The 15,876-nt window shown below is 50.8% G+C and overlaps 1 protein-coding gene across 2 annotated transcripts in view; it reads right to left on the bottom strand.

The window, feature by feature from the left end:
- GNG7 (G protein subunit gamma 7) overlaps positions 1-15,876 on the bottom strand; it is a 79,000-nt gene that overhangs the window by 42,192 nt on the left and 20,932 nt on the right. Inside the window, exon 3 of one of the 2 annotated variants that reach the window (XM_084276323.1) lies at positions 7,491-7,560. The gene's annotated coding sequence lies outside the window, so the exon portion shown is untranslated. The remainder of the gene's footprint in view (positions 1-7,490; positions 7,561-15,876) is intronic. The other variant, XM_084276324.1, reaches the window with a different exon arrangement.

Below are 15,876 nucleotides of genomic sequence, written 5' to 3'. Positions count from 1 at the left end.
GCCATTCAGCACTCCGAGGAATCGTTTCCCTTTTGTTTCAGGGGCTGGCAGCATGCACCCTTCACAACTCTTCCACAGAAATCCCCTCTCCTCATCTCCAGTATCCAAGCCAGGCACAAAAATCCCCGTATTGCGGATCTTCTGGGCCCTGTGCATCGATCTGGGTGCAGTGGGTGTGCCTTTGGCAGCAGCCTGGGCTTTACTGCAACAGGGAAAGGAAAAGGAGAGACATTCCTGGCAGCGTGGGCCACTCCTGTTGGCAGAGCTTTGCAGCCATAGCAATACTTTATAAGGAAATTTCTTGGATGCTGCTGCCTATCCTCACGTTACCGAGGGGGTTTTGTATTCTCCTGCAGATGCTCTATGGGGTTACTCTTTGCAGGTAGCGTGGAGAGAACCAGAGCTGTCCCCAGGCAAAGGGGCATCTGCAGAAACACCACAGCAGAGAGGATAAAGCATCCCTCCAGTTCACAGCTACCATGGTCAAGACCAGAAGCAGCAGAGCCATGTCCCAGGAGGTTCAGGCTCCTGGTTCAGGTGACATATCAGAGTTAAACCCGGCTTTGTCCAACCATCAGCTACAAAGGGTCAGAAATGTGCTGAGAATCAATCATGTTTCAGCACGGGGCCAGGGTAATGTTCAGAGGGAAGGCTCGCAAGGAAAGCTCAAGTTCTTCCTTTGTCCTGGGGATGCCTGCTTCTTCCAGATCACTGACATCCTGCCCGTGGCAGAGGCCTCACACCCTCATGGCAACACAGAAAAGCCAGATTATAAAACCCCACAGACGTCTAGTCCTTAAAAAGACACTGAATTCCAGTGCTGCTGTCTGAGTGGGGCACCAGCTTCAGAACGACATCAAAGGCACGAGGAAGAGGATGGGTTGTCCAAGGTTTGGACATGTTGGGTTGCTTTCTTGTGGGGAGGTTTTATCCCCCAACAAAGATTGGTCTGACCTGAGGGATGCGGATCACCCATTTCCATTGATTACGAGTTATAAACCGAGCGACAGGTAGAAAGCAGAGATGCACTGCAGGTTGAGAAGCACGGCCCCCAGAGCAGCTGCTGATTCAGCTCTTGACTAGACACTTTCACACACACATTTTCTCCACGGTCTTGGGCGGCTGGGAGCGCGTGACACCACTGCTGCAGGTCTCTCTGGGTTGGACCGGCAGAAAAGCTGAGGTCTGAGGAAAGAACAGCTCAGGAATGAGCTCCGGTGTACACACAGCAAAGGACAAACCCAAACCAGAGATTTCTCCAGTCCAAGCTGCTGTCAAAGACTTAAAAAAGCAACTTTCCCTTCAGCTTTTGAACTGAAATAGCCAAGTGCCTAATGAGCAAACGGCAACGGCATTTGGGGATTCCAGATTATTTCCAGTGAACTCCAGCAACAAACAACTGGAAGTTGCCAGTATCTGTTTGATTTTAATAAGCACGAACAAGAATTGAAATGCTAGAGAGCAGGGGACTGTATGTGCAGCTAATAAAGGTGTCCAGTGGTTTAAGAGATCTGGAGACAGTCCTGGGATTCAGCATTTGAACAAATACTGAAGAACTGAGCTGGTGCAGAGGAGAGGAGGAATGCTGGCCTCAGGGCTGAGGAATGCAAGCTCGTCCAGACGACAGCAAAAGCAGCTGCATGCGCACCCTGCGCTGGAATGGGATGGGAAACCCTGCGCTGGGATGGGAAACCAGCTGGAAATATGTCAAGTTAGTGCTGTTTAGGTACTTTCACATACATCTGTGCTTAGAAAAATCTGAGATAAAGAACAAGCAAACCTGTTTAATGACAACGTGCCTATGCAACTTGGTTCTGCAACTTGAAAGCACAAATTCAATGAGATTTAGATAAGAGACTGAAGGCTTTCACACTCCAAAGTCAGAATTCAGTTACAGAGACAACTGACGTGTTGGATTCTCCACCTAAATGCCCTGTACCCTCTCTGAGTGATGTGCATTTCAGACAGACCCAATTTCGCAGCAGGACAGAGCGTTTCCCCATCTCATCTGCAGATTCACACAGGACTGAAGCGTTCTCCCAGGCAGCCCACAACCAGGGCCTCCTATCTTGCCAAAAAATAAAGGGTTTAGTTTAAAAATCACAGTAAGCAATTTTGCACATCGATAGAAAAGTGCTTAGTTAGCTCTGAACTTCAAAGGCTTTATTACAAGCCAGAGAAACCTGGTTCAGCAACAGGCCAGCTCTGAGGCTCGCTGACAGCGTTGTGAGCAGTGCCAGGACACCGTGGTTTTTCCCAAAAAGCCAAAGCCAGTATTTCTGTGGCCTGCACCAGAGATGCCAGCAGGCCACCTCGTGACACCAGCGACGGGTGATGTCTCGCGCATCCGTCAGCATCTCGCGCAGCAAAACAAACATCAGGTTTGCTGAGGTGACTCACTCAGGCAGCAACTGGGCTGGTAGACAGCATCAGGCACCTCCAGGTCGCGAACGATACTGCCAGACAGTAAAACCTCAGCTCTGCAGCTGGAAACCACCTTAAGGACACATCTCTGGTGAGATGTTTCAAAGGAAAGGCTGGTTTAATTATCCTGGCTGTTTGCTGGCTTGGCAAAGGCAGGAGGGAGCAACGGCTCGCACGAAGTTCAGGGATCCCAGATCCCCAACACCGCTCGGCCACGGCTCTTCCAAAAAAACCTGAGATCATTAGCCCAGGCCAAGGAGCAGCAGAAGAGGAAGCCAGGCTGTGTTTACTGCTAGCTGTTCAGAGGAAAGCCCATGGGGGCTGTCGCTGCTGAAGGTTAGCTCGGTGCGCAGGTGGAGTGTGTGGGAAGGCAGGAAGGACAGAAACCAGAGCCAGTAAGAACTGACTCAGCATCGCTCAACCCCCTTTTCATTATCTCAGATCTCAAAGCAGAAATGTTAAAATACACTTTCAAAATGAGAAGGCGAGCTGGAGATGGGTTTATATAACGCTGCTGGAAGGAGGCAGACGTTCTAACTCGTGCAAGTTACCAAAAGCACAGATGTACTGGGAAGCTGCCGACCAAAGATCGTATCGCGGAGTCATCGGCAGTAATTGGGGACGGCATCAGCTGTTAATGTGCAGAGCACACGGCGGGGGGTTCAAGGCGGGAGGAGGAGGCTGAAGGACGGGCCTTCCCACGCAGGAAGGGATGGGATGGCAGCCCACGTGACAGGAAGGGAGAGTCCCAGCCAGCACTGCGAGGGCAGCGAAGGACAGGAGCCTTTCTCCTGGCTGTCAACATCAGGTTGAACGCTGCGGCTCTGCAGACACCGCAGGGTTCGGCGCGGTGGCGTTTCCCCTGAAAACAGCTTCAGAAAACAAAAAACCCCCCCAAGTCTTTAAAGGACAAACTCTGCCCCAAAACAAATGCTACTCCGTAAAGCAGGAGTAACATTGCAACTTTAAAATAATCACAGACCTCTTCCCTCTGCCCCCCTTTAGGTAAGGAATAGAAACACCAAAGCTGGCAGCTGCTGGTAGAGAGGCCACCAGCACCGGCCAAAGGGCCACCACGGAGAATACAGACAAAAGTCCCTGCTGTACTTGGTTTTCCATTATCTAATATTAGGCTGTGTAGGTATTTATGAACCATTCTGCAGGGCATTCAAGCTAATTCCCAGAAAATCACGTGCCTGTGCAGTGTATTCAAGATTAGGAAGCCTTCCAATGTTTTCTTGAGAAGAGATGTGATCACCATGCAGTACTAACAGCAGTTTGAAAATCTGCCTTGTTGGTTGGCTGCCAGCTACTGACCCAACGAGCATCTTATTAAGCCTCCAGTCATCCCTTCCCAGCTCTGCGTGTCAAACTGTGCGCTCTGAGGCTTGAAGAGTCTACAGCAACTTCAGACTGGGGGCAGAAGGACAGACAGTAGTTACAGAACCATGTTGCAAAACATTTGGAGATGTACTAAGTGCTCAGAAATCAGCGCTCCTGTAACAAATACATGACGAGAGCCTCACTGGTCTATAGCTGCAAGAATAAGTCTGCAGCCATCAGGGCTGAAAGGCTTATTTCATTTCTCTGTAAAAAACAGAAAGTGGAAGAACACCACAGGTGTTTCCAGCCCCTCTGCACAGTCATGAGCAATGCCCATCTCCTTCAGCCCAGGACACGAAGGGCAAGACTCTGTCCAGATGTAACAGCCCAACAGGGAAGGGAACTGGGTCACTGTACCCTCTTAACCCTCTCGTTAGGGCAAAAAGCACTTGGGCTGCACTGATTACCTGCCTTCAAGGGAAAAAAAAACCCTCATGCATAGAGGGCAAGGCAGCCAAAAGCTACCCAAGAGCCTTGCTCCAGATTTCTTTCTGAAAAGCACCTTATTTAGGCAATGTGAAAAATGTTACAGAGGGACACTATGGCTGGGAATCTGCAAAACGGGCGTCTACATCTGGCTTACCTAAGAGGAGAGGAATCCTGACTGTCAGTAAGTCTAGACTAGACTGTGGTGTTGAATCCAGGGGACTGAGGAATCTCCCAGCCAGAAATAACAGTGGGTGCAGGGCAGGGTGCTGCCATCTGTCGACACCCACGGCTGGGACGGCAGAAATCTCGCTGGTCGAAGGCATCTCCGGCCCAGGACCGCTCCACAGAGCTAGGCTGAGTACTAAGTGCAACAAGAAAAGCCACCTTCCTCCTTGCAAAGCCCAGCTGACTCTTCCCACTGCTCCAGGAAAGCAGTGCAAGGAGTAGTATCTCCTGTAGCACTCCACCGTGCTGGCTGGACCGTTGGCTGTAGCTGCGATTCAAGTGATGGGAGCACAACAGGCTGTGTGAGTAGCGTGTACACAGGTTATTTAATACCAACCAGCCACAGCATAACAACGGCTTTGAAATTTATGCTATTCCTAAATCTTACGTGGTTCAACAGAGACCTCTGCAGTTCAGACCGGCTCACTGCAGGTCGTTACTCCAGATGATGAACCCTGAGTTCCAGAAGCCGAGACACCTGAAAGGCAGAGGTGGGTATTCACCCACCGTTTGCAGCTCCAGAAGCTTTGCTGCAATACACAGGAACACACAACCAGGGGCTCTGGAGCCACAGAACCATCATGGTTGGAAAAGACCTTCAAGATCATCAAGTCCAACAGTAAGCACATCGTCACCATTCCCTCTAAACCATCTCCAGCAGCCCCACATCTATCTGCTTTTTGAACGGCTCCAGGGACGGTGATTCCACCCCCTCCTTGGGCAGCCTGTCCCAACGCTTCACCACTCTTTCAGTGGAGAAATTCTTCCTAATATCCAACCTGAACCTCCCATGGTGCACCTTGAACCCATTCTCTCTTCTCCTGTCACCAGTTATTAGGGAGAAGAGGCCAAGGCCCACCTCCCTACACCCTCCTTTCAGGTAGCTGTAGAGAACAGTAACATCTGCCTTCAGCCTCCTCTTCTCCAGGCTGAGCAGCCCCAGCTCCCTCAACCTCTCCTCATAAGATCTGTCATGTAGAGCTCAACTCTTCTGAGTGACTGTGGCAGAATGGCAACCGTTCCCCATCTGTCCAACCTTCCCTCCTGCCTGATCCTCTCCTCCCCAGAGCCCCAGCAGGGATGTCAAACACCTCCTGAAAATGGGGGGTGGGGGGGGCTTGAAGCACACTTGCTGCCCCTTTATTTCCAATGGGTACACTAATAGAAGCAAGACTGCCCCTCTTTGAAATAAAGCACCCTTGATCTAAAGATAATCCACCTCTGGGACGACAGAAGGATGGAAGCTGCTCTATTCTCAGCTATGGGTCTGTCACTGCACCGAGCTTAAGCTCCTTTACCTTGCTGGCATTTCACAGGCGAGACAGGAAATCTAGGATCTCACAAATGGGGCTGCCGATGTGTAATGGGACTTTGGAGGCTCCAGGAAAAGCACTCATAGGAAGTATTACACCTCAAAGATGGAGAAGACCAGAGACAGGTGACACCAGCACTCCACACCACAGTCCATACACCTCTGTGAAGTTTTTCAGCCAGTGAGCATTCCAAGCAGCAACAGATAGCATTTCTTTAAAGCCAGTTAAAAAGACTTCAAGTAGTTCATACAAGCAGCTGCACACTCAGAAGTCTGCATCTGGCCACCAGCAGCACCATGACGGACAAAGGGGATGCGGTTAGAGCCAACTGCGTGTCACAGGCGGTGCCACGAGCCCACCAGCCTTACAGCAGGCGAAATTCCAGACCTCAGGAGAAAAAGATACCAGGAGACAAGGTCACATGAAAAACCTGCAGGAACTATACTGGAAAAGGAAGCAGCAGAAGCCCGCTGGTGGTTTCTAGGAAGTCAGAGCAGAGGCAACACCAGACCACCCCAGCATCGTTTCCTTCAAGCACATACTAAAGTTCATTTGTCCAACACAGCCCATTCCTGTTTCACAGCGAGGATTCTGAGCTACAGCTGCAAGCATTGTTCAGTTGAAATCAGATTGGTTTTGGGGACAACACCCATAGAATGGGACAAACAGGACTAAACCTTTCCCAGCGTGCTACTGGTGCATTCGGTGTCACGAGATCACACAGCGTTCCGGGGCAATTTAAAACAGCCCAAGTGATATTTAGCTTATTTCTTCTATAAAAGAGTCATGAGGCTTTAATCAACACACTGCTTCATTAGCTGGAGATTAGTAATTACAGGGTTTGTTAGCTCTACCAGACAATGTTTTAGCATTGATTGTTTGCATAGGGAAGATTGGAACCGATGGGTTTGTAATTTTGATGGAATACAAGGTGGTTTGCAAGAGCTGTCCTCAGCAGAAAGGACACAGATCATTATGGTTCTGTCCTGTCATACATATCCTGGAGGTAACACCTCCAGTGGGATCAACGTGAAGCCAAAGCTGAGAGTAAACCGCATGGGACAAGCAAGGCACCCACCTTACACCACGTGGGGAAGGTCTCTGCCTTGACCACTCTGCTTAGAGGGCAGGGAGGAGATGGGATATTTGCAGCATCTCATATCCCCATATTGCAAATCTAATGTCCCAGCCCAGAGCAAGAACTGCTGTGACACGGAATGAAAGAGCCACCATCTGCACCACCTCCTGTTCCTGTGCTACTGGGTACCACATACACACCTTCCAGCAAAGACCAGATAACAAAGGAAACCGAAATCCATCCTCCGGCTCCAGCAGTTAAAGCCTGCTGCTTCCCGTGGCTCCCAACAAGAACAAAGAGCTCCCACACACACCTCACGCCTTCTGACTGAGGGACACGTTACCTTTGGAATCTAGAGCTCTCCTTCCCTAATTAAGGAGGTGGATTGGCATTACATAACGAGCAGAAGCATCGCTCTGTGTGGGCAGCGAGCAATCGCCAGCCTTTGTCTCAGGCTGGCGGGAGCACGAAGAGTCAAACCAGAAGAGCACCTCGAGATAGCCAAGGCAGGTGGGGAAACACCACGACCTGGCTGCTGCAGCATTTCCCCACCACAGCCAGTAAAACCACAGCTAGAAGGTAAATTCAGGATGAAACAACACTCCAAGTTTCCCAAGGGTAGAGTTGTTCTCGCTCACCTTCTTACTGCAGAGGAGCAGTTTCGGCTACCGTCTCGTAGGCTGCTGGGGATCCCAGTTCAGAGTCCTTCTGGAAAGAAAAGGGGAATTTAGAAGGCCCATCACTGATACACTAACCAGATGGTGAGTTATTAATGAAGTTATGGTTTGGAATAAAATATTGTGCTCCACTGACTTTGGTTTTGTCACAGCAATATTTACTTTGCTGCAGTTGTCTGGTTTTACTGACATCAGTTTTCCACGCCAAAGAACTCAGCGTCCCAGGTATGTTTGGACATGAACACTGATTTGTTTCAATTCTCCAGCGTTTCCACACACACCTTTATTCTGTTACACACACCACAACACTCGGACACCCAACCCCGTTTTCTTTTGGGTTTAAAATAACACCCGTGGCCTGGAGGTCACGCTCTGTGCTCCAGACACCCGAGCTGAACACGTGGCATGGGAAACCGGAGATAACCCATGCTTCAACCACTGGGGAAGAGTTCCCTTAAATGTGCTGCTCTAGGTTTCACTGTAGCCTAACTACTGGACTTCAGCCAACGGATGTTGAGCGTTAAGTCCCCTGTGGTGGGCCAGGGAGAGATGTTTGCACCTTTGCTCTGCAGCATTCCCCTTCTCCCTGGCCCCAAAGTGTTTTTTAGCCAGCAGAGTCGTCTGGCTAAACACATCCTGAGTTTTCAAGGAACAAGCACACACACACACACACACAAGAAATAAAAGGTCTGGGAGCGAGCTGGCCTTAAGAAAGCTTTAAAAACACCCTGAGAAAAACCAAGCCATGTTTCTCCACACGCTGGGACGCTCGGCGGGACGTCCTCCTTCCTGCTTACCAGTAAGCCATTGCTCAACCCTCCTCCGGTCAGCCCCACTTACCGCTCTGAACTCAAAAGCTGTTGGGAGCGAGCGCTAGGGATTAATTCCAAGAATCCATCCGAGCTGAAACCCAACCCTGCTTGTTTTCTCCAGTTACTGTCTGAACACTAAGGGGTTTTTTTTCTTTAAAGGAGTAAAACCTACGTCACTGGCTCTGCGCCGGTTTTTAGGCCACGGCTTGCCTTGCCCCTTTCCCCTCCACCTTCCTCAGATTTCAGTAAATCAAAGGGTAAGGAATTAGCCCCCTTGCCAAAACAATCACATTTCAAACTTTTTTTTTTTCATTTTCTTTTTGAGAATAGCAATTCTCACAAACCATATTCCAAGTGAGAGCGGCAAACACCAGCTACCCACATAAACACAGAGGCAAGAGCAAGAGAAACGTGCCTTGCTGCAGAGCAGAACAACTCAGGTTAGGTTAGGGGACCAAGGAGGAGGGCAGGGTGAAAATGTACATGCTTCAGGGACAGAGTGAATGGCTCCTGGTCCATCCCTCCTCTGGGATCAGTGAGCCACCCACTGCTTCCTCGTATTCCCTTTGCTCAGATGAAGCTTTCCCCAGCATCACCCTGGTGCTGGACCCCAGGCAGCCCCCAGAAACCACATGCTGAGACCCCAAGCAGCCCCCAGAAGGCATCGGGGCTTCGGCTGGAGCAGAGCTGTGCTGGGCAGAGCAGGTGAAAAGGAGCCTGTGCCTCTTCCTCCCAGCCCAAAATAGCAAATGCCAAAGCTGGGGCCTTGCTCATAGCAATCATTCCTGCTAAGGCAGCACAGGCCTGCCTGGTCCTCATGGGGAATTCAGTAATAAACCCCAATGGGGCTGAAATTTGAAGGATTTTGTTGACCAAGTGGCACAGCCCTCCCAAAACACAGCACAGGAGATGGGCAGGGGGCACGCTCAGCACCGCGGAGCTGGAAAACAAGCACAGAGGCACCCCAAGGGTCCTGCGGGGATGAAAGACCACCAGGGACATGGGAAAAGGAGTCCTGGGAGCAGCTTTTCATGATCCCCTTGCTCTGCCTCCAAAGAGACAGTTCCACTGTGGTTCCTGCCTCTCTCTGTGGCAGAGGTTAACAAGCCTCTGTGGAGAGGGGATGAGCAGCCTGGGGGAATTTCAGCTGCCACTGTCACAGATGGGTTAGGTTGGAAGGGACCTTTGGAAGTCATCTAGTCCCAGCCCCTGCAGTGCACAGGGACATCTTCACTAGATCAGGTCACCCAGAGCCCCATCAAGCCTGACCTTGAATGTCTCCAGGGACAGGGCCTCCACCACCTCTCTAGGCAACCTGAGCCAGTGTCCCACCACCCTCACACTGAAGAACATTTTCCTAATATCCAACCTTAAATCTCCCCTTTTCTAGTTTAAACCATCACCCCTCACCTCATCACTCCATGCCCTCGGGAACAGTTCTTCCCCAGCTCTCCTGAAGCCCCTTCAGGCACTGGAAGGCCACTATAAGGTTCCCCTGGAGCCTTCTCTTCTCCAGGCTGAACCAGCCCAACTCTCTCAGCCTGTCTCCACAGGAGAGCTGCTCCAACCCTCTGATCTTTTTTGTGGCCTCCTCTGGACGTGCTCCAAGAGGTCCATGTCCTTCTTGTGCCAAGGGCTCCAGAGCTGGACACAGCATTCCAGGTGAGGTCTCCCCAGAGCACAGCAGAGGGGGCAATCCCCTCTCTCCATTTGCTGGCCACACTTCCTTTGGTGCAGCCCAGGATGGGGTCAGCCTTCTGGGCTGCAGATGCACACTGGTGGCTCATGTCCAGCTTCTCATCCCTGAGGAAAAGGATTTGAGTCAATACGCTCTTCAACCCTTTCCATGCAAGAGAGGGTGTGTTTTATAAGGGAAAGGAAGGAAGATGACTTTCCCAATATCCTGCTAATTGCTGAACAAGATGAACTTGCCCCCACAAATCACAGGCTGCCCCAAGCCCACCTTCTGCTGCAATCCCTGCTCCTTTGCCTCCCAACTCTTCCAGCTATACATGACCTCACAGCACCAAAAAGAAATAGTTGTGGCTTCTGAATTGCAAAGGGATTTAACTAGCGAGTGGCTCAGCCCTGTGCAGCATGTGCAGCTGTTGAAGTGCCTCTGGTGCTCAGTAAGAGCTGATAAATGCCAAGCTGCTACAGGAATCCTCCACCACCTGAGAGCTGCAGGAGTGCTCAACTCAGAGATAAGCCACCCAAACCCAATCTACCTTCTGACTCGATGAAGGCTCAAAGCTCTGACAACTCCTCAAGTGAAAACCTCAAGTGACAATACACACATTTTTTTTGTCCCCTTGAAGTCATTGCACCTGTCTTGACTGCTTTTTCTTTCCTTTTAAAATCAACACAGGGACTTCTTGATTTTTATTACTATTTTTTTACATCAGTCCCCATTTTAGGAGCTGTTTAGGTTTCCTGCAGGCACAATTTCAGGACTAGCCCAGAACCTCAGCAGAAGTCTCTGCTGCCAAAGGCAGTCCCTCCAGCAGGTCCCCAAGCAGCTGGTGGGAATAACACCACCACAACCACGTCCTGCATTTAACTCCTCAGTGTCCCAGACAGTCCCTCTCCACACGACCACGGTCTCTGCAAAGCAAGCTGGGCAGGGGCCATGCCTGCAGGCAGGCCCTTTCCTAGAAGGTTACCTCTTAGGCTGGGCTTAACCTCTGCACAAAGCTGGCACTGCTGCAGGAGCAGCCTCTTGCCTGGACTCCTCTGGTTTGCAATCGGGGCCAGCTCTGCCAACACCCCAAACTCTCACCCGATGAACATCAGCACCGTTTTCTCCTGCACAGACTTTTGAACTGGAAGTTAATACACAAGGAACAACTTGCAGCAGGAGGAAAAAACAACCCAGCAACTTTCCAGATGAACACAATACCATGTTTGGCTTTCCGCAGAAACCAGCCTTTTGTTTATAGCCTTGCAGAGCCTGACTCCAGGGGCTGGTCTGTTCTTGCTCAAAGAGGGAAAACAAGCCTGACCTCAGCACGCTGGAATAAACTCTGCCCCCTCCTTCCTTCCACGCTTCTCCCAGTGCAAAGGTAAAGAACATGATATCCAGCAGCGTGACCCAGCTCGCCGAGCGAAGCGTGACCACACACGCTCCTGTTTACTGACATGGAAAAACAAGAGGGCTGGAGCCAAGGAGGTAAACTGAACTGGACGGGCTCCTGCTGCCGCTCATCAGGACACACCGGCTGGAACTTCCAGCTAGGGGAAAAAGGGCTTCCAGCACGTCAGCTGGACCCTGGTAGGTTAAGGGCAGCATTCACTAGTTAGCACATACCTCTCCATGCATGGCTGGCCAGGCTGGCAGCCCACAAGCCCCTATCTCACACTGTTTCCTACGCAGCCCATGAGCTGCAATTTCCTCCCGGCGGATATTGCACAGCACCAGCACCCGCCAGCCAGGAAGAGAAGCCTGAACAAAGAACCTAAAGAGTCCTGCTGCAGAGTCTCCCAGCGGCTCTGCCATTCCCATTCGAAACAGTTACTTGTCACAGGAATTTGTTGCATACCAAGGGGGTCAAAAACATAAAACCTTGTTAGAGCTGGGCCTTAACAGATGCCTTGTTTAGAGTGTGGGCCAGAAGCTTTGCTCAAGCTTGCTCTGCCAATGTGCAAGCAGCTAGCAATGCAAGCACCAGCACTGAGAGATACCTCGAAGTGGGTGTGGGCAAGAAGGAGGGGAATTCCTTTCCAAAGGAAGGGGAAGCAAAAACAGTTGGTAATGCAAAGCATCTCCCAGGGCCGGAGCCTGCAGCTGCCAACGTTCCCTCAAAGGCAGGGCAAAGCTCAAAGGAAGTCATATCATTCATCCCAGCCCACCAGAAAACCCGCTGTGCCAGGAACTCCACGGGAGGCATTCCCTGCAGAAGAGCCTTTCCACGAGGATCATCCAGCTCACCGGCAGGAGGAACACACTGTAATTTCCTGGGACGCTCCTGGATCCGGCTGGTCCCGGAGCGGGCAGGTGGCCCACGCTGGCAACGCTTCCGACTGCATTAGAGAGCGCTCAGAAAGACAGGATTCAAAGACTCATCCTTTGAGTGACTGCTGAATGTGCTACCAGGCCTTCAGATATTTAAAGAAGGCTTCAGTATGTGAAAAAAAGCACACAAACCAAAGACGCTGCGCTCATGTAACATTTTTTACTGAGAGAGTTGTGAGGGCTGGAACAGGCTGCCCAGGGATGTGGTTGAGTCACCTTCCCTGGGTGTGTTCAAAGAAAGGGTAGATGAGGTACTTAAGGATATGGTTTAGCTTAGGATAGGAATGGTTGGACTTGATGATCTTCAAAGGTCTTTTTCAACCTTGTGATTCTCTGATATGTGAAGGAGACACCCACCCTGCTGCATCTGCAAAGCAGGTGGATGTGCAGTGATCCTGACAGACCAGCTTGGGGTTTTAAACTGAGAACTGGAAAAAACACCTGGAGGTCCACACGCTGTTAAGCCTGACTCCAGCCTGCTTACTTTGCTGTCAGGGTTCAGAGTTCGACCACTAAAGAGCCACTTATTTTACAAAACCCAGAGCCAGAACAGCCCCACAATTCCCATTCCAGAAGGGAGCCTGGCAGAGGGGCTGGTACAAGCTCCCCAGCCCCGCAGACGATGTGAGCTCATTCCTCACCGTTAGGTAATGCAGAACAGCTCATGGAAAATGAAGCTGTCAAATGGCAAAAGGCTCCTTTTCAGATGCCTGATGGATCCCCTATGAAGGAACTTGGGGACTGTTACATGCCGTACCAGTGGGTTAAATTAAAGCATTACTGGCAGGTACTGCTGACCAACAGATAATGAACAGACACCAAGATGCATCAGCACGGGACCGTGATTCAGAGCAGGGCTGTAATTATGACGTAACGACCTGTGGTGCAGCATGGCACATCTTCTCTCTGCAAGGCAAGCAGGGTCCAGACCCACACCAGAAGTTCAGGTTCCTCCAGTGCTGACGTGTTGGTGAAGTTAAAGGGAGAAGATGCATTATGGAAGGTGAAGCTGCTCAGTCACGCTCAAAATTAAATAACCTTAATGGGATAACCAATGCCAGGTTTAATTCTGCTACTCAGTACTCTAATCACAGGCAAAAGATCTTGGCCCAGCGACAGGGAGTCATGTCTCTAAAAATATAAACCTATAAATCATCATCAGACAATCACATCTGGACAACCAAAGCAAAATATCCACAGTAAAAGGAGAGCTTGTAAAAGTTCTAACTTTTCCCCATTAATCCCTCCAAGGGATGAGCAGCTTCTTTTTCCCCTGCCCTTTTCCAGCACACAGCCCAGGATTTTTGCTAAGTAACAGCTGCCACAGCCAGTGCACATTTGCTTTTGGAAGCAAATCGCTAATTGTGAAGTTGCTAGGAAGTCTGTTCTGGCAACTTGCTCTGGAACATTTTTTTAAAGTCCTAAAAAGGGAAGGCTTGGAGAGGGAAGCAAGAAGGGCCTTCCCTGCGTCCTGCAGCGCCACACACCTCAAGGGACCTTCACTTCAAGCTCCAAAACTGCAGAAACTATTTGACAGGACCCACACCACTACACTTGTCACTTTCAAGTCCCTCCAAAGGCAAAGCCTGACCAGCAGCTGCTCCTGTGAAGCTCAGCTCTGTCGGGGTCTCAAGCAGCTGGACACGGAGCAGCACGGCACCCCGGCTCTCTGGACAAAGCATCTGTGCAAGAGCTGTCAGGGGGCAGTGTGACTCTAAGGCACACAGCCCTGTAGAAAAGAAATAAAACAGAATAATTCATAACTGAGATCTAAGTGGGAAGTTGTAGTTTTGCATGGCTGGGTTCAGGTGGAGGAGGGAGCTGCAGAGGCCCCACAGGGCAAACACCAGACCTGCTACTGACCAAGACTCAGTCCATCAGCGATGGTCACAGCACCTCTGGGAATAACATATAAGGAGAAAAAAACCTGCAAGCAGATGATTTGTGCCCCCAGAGAAGGGAGTGAGAAGATGTGAGGAGCTGTGCAGACACCAAGGCCAAGGGAGGGGGGGGAGGAGGTGGCCCAGGTGCCGGGGAGAAAGATGCCCCTGCTACACCCATGGTGGAGTGGGTGTCCCCCCACAGCCCATGAGAAAGGCCCAGACCCCACCTGCAGCTGTGGAGAGGCCCCAGGCTGGAGCAGGGGCAGACAGACAGGAGATGCTGTGACCTGGGTTTGAGCAAGGCCCTGCCAGCACTTGCAGCCCATGGAAAGAGACAGGGACACAGAGATGAGCAAGGGAGAGATTCACACCAGAGCAGGGGTGCTGGGGGGAGGCTGGTGACCCCCTGGGGAACCAGAGATATTCTGTAATTGATGACTGCACCCATAGCAGGGACCCACGCTGGGGCAGCTGGGGAAGAGCTGAAGCCCTGTGGGAAAGGACTCAGGTTGGAGAAGTTCCTGGAGGATTGTCTGCCATGGGTGGGATCCCACAGTGCAGCAGGGGCAGGGGGTGAGGAATGACACCCCCCAGCTAAGGAGAACATCTCTTGAGGAACTGACCCAAACCCCCATTCCCCCAGTCCCTGCCCCTCCCTGTGCCACAATGGGGGGAAGAAGGGAGCGAAATCCTGACTGAAATGAAGTCTGGGAAGAAGGGAGGGGTGAGGGGAGGTGCTTTAAGATCTGGTCACACTTCTCATCACCCGACTCTGGTGTCACTGGGGGTGCAGGGCAGGGCCAGCAATTAGAGAGCTTCTTTCCTTTATTCTGTGCTGAGTCTGTCCTGCCCATGACACTGACTGTGGAATGATCTCCCCCTGTCCTTATCTCCACTCCTCTCAATATCTATTTTCTCCCCTGTCCAGCTGAAAAGGGGAGTGACAGAGCAGCTTTGGTGGGCACCCAGCCTCCAACCAGGGCCAAACCACCACAGAAGTGCCTTAAACACTCAGGGATCTGAGGAAAAGGAGCAGAGGTGAACAAGGAGGGCTGGCAGTGAGCAACACAGCCCTCCACAAGCATGGAGTGTACCTACCCAGCCACATGGCAGTGAGCAGAGTGGTCTCTGAACAGCCTGCAGTACTCAGGAGTTACTACACAGCCCTGCATTCCTACTCAGGCTTTGTTTTTCCTCCGAGCAAAAGAGGAAAAAGTTTTAAATAACCCTTGCAGACAGCAGCATTCCATCCCCAAGAGTTCATTCTTCAAAGCAACGGGGACAAACTAATTCCTCAGTAAATATTTTGGGGTTACAGTTCTGCTCAGCAGTATCTCCTTAAACACTTCCAAGGTTTTAGAGAGCCAGCAATACACTCAGGACACCAGTCCATGGAAACAACAGGGCTTGATTTCAGCAGTAACAGAGCTATTTTTAAAAATTTAACTTACAGGATGCCAATTTCCTGAGCTGTTTGGAAAATGAAATTTAAAAAGAAATTGCCCAAATGCGAATGGAACCAAAATGTGCTCCAGCAACAAGCCCCTTCTCCTAGGAGATGCACCAGAAATGCTTCTGACTTTCCAACTTGCTTTTATACACCCCCCCCCCCCAAAAAAATCACCTTTTCCTCCTTTTAG

The sequence above is a fragment of the Gallinula chloropus genome (genome assembly GCF_964237585.1).
Source record: "Gallinula chloropus genome assembly, chromosome: 28".
NCBI lineage: Eukaryota > Metazoa > Chordata > Aves > Gruiformes > Rallidae > Gallinula > Gallinula chloropus.
The sequence above is the reverse complement of the archived record's forward strand: the minus strand, read 5'-3'. Positions and strand labels throughout refer to the sequence as shown.